The 3,581-nt window shown below is 35.7% G+C and overlaps 1 protein-coding gene across 1 annotated transcript in view; it reads left to right on the top strand.

Moving 5' to 3' along the window:
* Positions 1-1,931, top strand: part of LOC143299224 (phospholipid scramblase 1-like) — a 17,808-nt gene extending 15,877 nt beyond the window's left edge. The window contains exon 7 of the mRNA XM_076612427.1: positions 1-1,931. This exon is cut by the window's left edge and continues 902 nt beyond it. The gene's annotated coding sequence lies outside the window, so the exon portion shown is untranslated.
* Positions 1,932-3,581: the final 1,650 nt, after the last annotated feature.

Raw genomic sequence — 3,581 nt, 5'->3', positions numbered from 1 at the left:
GGCGACCTAACATTGATAGTTCCCTGTGAACTGCCGTCGCTGGGATTGTTACAAACGAACCCAGGTGCGGTTGAAAATGGGGGCTTCGGAATGAGCGGCTTGGGAGGAATGCCACTGGAACAGTGCAGATGATAGGACAGAAGAAAAACAAACAAACAGAAGAACAAAAAAAAAGTTGTATTTGAAAATCAGTTTATATCAAGGCTGTATTTGTATCATTTGACATTTAGATTGTAGATTCCTTTCATTAAAAAAGGAAGAAGAAATAGTGGTTGTCTTGTTGTGTTTCATTATTGTGGTCCATTTTGCATTGTGTACATTTGCTTTATTCAAAGGCTGATACAGATATAGATATGATTCTGTTTCTGAGTGATCATATTCTTTTGTTGCTATGCACCGTACAAAAGCTGTGATACATTGTTTAAAAAAAAAGAATCTTTGCTTCATTCTGAAATGCACTGCCTTATATACAAATGTCATGATGGGAAAGAGTGGAGTCATTAATTAAGTGTGTGTGTGTATATATATATATGTGTGTGTGTGTGTGTGTGTGTGTGTGTGTGTGTGTATATATATATATGTGTGTGTGTGTGTGTGTGTGTGTGTGTGTGTGAATTTGAAAATAAGATGGAACAAACAGGTCTTTCATCCTATGATTTAAACTCTTTGTAAAAGATTTCTATGTTGATATCATGTGATATTTTATTTGAATTGTGCTTACTGTATTGTTATTATTACTTTTATCATTTTATATATATATATATATATATATATATATATATATATATATAATCTCTTTCTTTTTTTCTGAGATTCTTTGTCTTTCTTTCCATCACATGTATGCAACTGAATTTGAATGATTTTCTCTATTGAACCTAAAATAATTGAACTATTTCACTGCTCACTGATGTTTCATTTCAATCATGTTGCACTATTAATTTCATATATGCACAGACTCTTTTTTTTCATGCTTAGTTTAAAATTTAATCATGCCCACCTAGTACCTGTTACTATTGATTTTCTGAAGAAAATAACTCACAGTATGTACATTATTGTCATTTTTTTGTTGTTGCTTTTTTTATATTTCTTTTTTCTTTATGTCCTTTAATTTTATATATCTCTCTACATTATACTTTCTTTCTTTCCTTCTATATTACTATCTGTCCAATTCCTGAATATATTTTTTCAACAACTGATATCTAAATTTACTTTTTCTTTCTGAATTATTCAACATGATAATTTATATGATAGTTTTGGGGTTTTTATGTAGATGATCATGCCTATTTGATGCAAAAATGGTTACTTCTAAGAAGGCATTTACAAAACATCACTGAATAGTATGTCTATCGAGTGAAACTGAACATCAGCACCTGTTGAATACCTTTTTATACCATTTGTTGTTTGCTTGCAAAACGCAAATTCACCAAAATGATTGCAAATTATAAATGCTTTAGTTGGGGATAACAGTACTTATTCTGTGACATGTACGGCAGAAATATACAGAACTTTTTTCTTCATGTAATATTGCGCGTTCTAATCAGAGGCATGTCTTCTTGGTTGTTAACATAAGCTTTTGTAAATGTCAGCGGCATGATTAGAGCAGAGCACATATTTATTTCACTTGTATCATTTCCACAACGTTATTGCCGTTGTTGGGAGAGAAATAAAAGATATGTAGTTGGGTGACAAACAGCTTTTATTATCGTCATAAAAAACAAAACAAAAAAAACTTGCCATTTCAATGTGGCTGCTCGCAATAAATAAGAAGGAAATATTGATCTTTAATTTGCTTCATGGGCAACACATTTACAGGTCCTTAGCGCGCGTGCCAGAATTTCGATCATAGTATTGTTATTTTAGTATTCCTTCTGTGTGTCACACATATACAGGCTGACATTTGATGCGTGGAAATAAAGGGCAGAGTATGGTTATTCTTTCTTCAGGGGCGTGGAAATGAGAAAAGTGTCTGGTATTGTGTGCAGCGGTTATGTGAGCATGATATGTGAGATGAGGTGAGATGAGAGAGAGAGAGAGAGAGAGAGAGAGAGAGTTTCAGTAAAAATCAAAATCAAATCAAATCAAAAACACTTTATTAATCCACATGGAAATTAAGTTGTGCAATCACAGGCTCATTGTAAACACAGGCATAAAATCATGCGCAACATAAGAAGAGATTAAAACTAGTCAAATAAGAATTCCCAATAGCTGACGATATACTAACCCCCCCACACACATACTCATGTTAAGACAATAGGGTATTGCACAACAATATTAACAAATGAAAACATCCAACAAAAAAGGGTATAGGTTACTAAAAATGACATGCGCGCACGCACGCACACACACACACGCTCACACATGCACACACACATACACACACACACACACCAATACACACACACACACACACGCACACCCACGTTAAGACCATAAGGTATTGTACAACAATACATAAATAAAAACATCAAGGGAATAAATCTTATATATAAGTGAAATGCACACACACACACACACACACACACACACTCATTCATACACACTCACACACACACAAACAACGTATGCATGCACATAACATATGTCACGCCAATAAAATTAGAACATTAACATTAAGGTACATGAAATCCAAGTAAAATAAGAAAATATTATAAAAATCACTTCCGATCACACACACACACAAATGCTTGCCCGTGCTCAGTCCCACATGCACGCATAATGTCTGCTCCCATACACTCGTCTGCTGGTGAAATTCAGGTGTTGCTGTGGCGAGGGGGCTTGGGGGGTGGGAGGGTTCACTTAGTGTATTGGATGTTTTGATTGTGTGCGCGAATGGCTGTAGGAATAAATGAATTAATGTATCGAGATGTTCTTGCGCGTGGAGCTCTAAACCTCAGTAGCTCAAGGAGGCGTCACTGCGTTCGAACAAATCCATATACGCTACACCACATCTGCCAAGCAGAAGCCTGACCAGCAGCGTAACTCAACGCGCTTAGTCAGGCCTTGAGAAAAAAAAAAAGGTGAATAAATAGAGAGAGAGAGAGAGTAAAATATATTATTGATTCATGAGGGTAGTCTAGTTAGCACAAATCATTTTTTTTACACCTAACCCACAAGGGGGCAAAATAGATTTTAAAAGAAAGGGAGGTGGGGGGGGGGGGGGTGCGAAACAAAGAAGAAAATAGCACACGCACGCACGCGCACGCACGCACACACACACACACACACGCACACGGAACTAGAAGACAAAGATGAAAGCACGCACTTAACCTATTCATGTACAAACGCACACTACTGTTGGTAAACATCACACGAGGAGAAACCTACAAGGAAAGACAATGATAGAAAGAAGAGCGGAAGTGATAATACAGTGATACATCGTTTTATGTCAATGATATTGAATTTTGATCAGAACACTTCAACATAAAAAAATGTCAGGTTTAATAGATTCCTTGTGTTACTAGTAATGTGAGCTAGAATTTATTTTTTGAAACTTGGTTGTTGTTTTGTTTTTTGGGTGTTTTTTTTAATCATACAGGTTTTCTGGAATATGATTCCACAACCAACCTATTCCCACACTATAC

This window comes from Babylonia areolata, chromosome 2 (genome assembly GCF_041734735.1).
Source record: "Babylonia areolata isolate BAREFJ2019XMU chromosome 2, ASM4173473v1, whole genome shotgun sequence".
Taxonomy (NCBI): domain Eukaryota; kingdom Metazoa; phylum Mollusca; class Gastropoda; order Neogastropoda; family Buccinidae; genus Babylonia; species Babylonia areolata.
The sequence above is the reverse complement of the archived record's forward strand: the minus strand, read 5'-3'. Positions and strand labels throughout refer to the sequence as shown.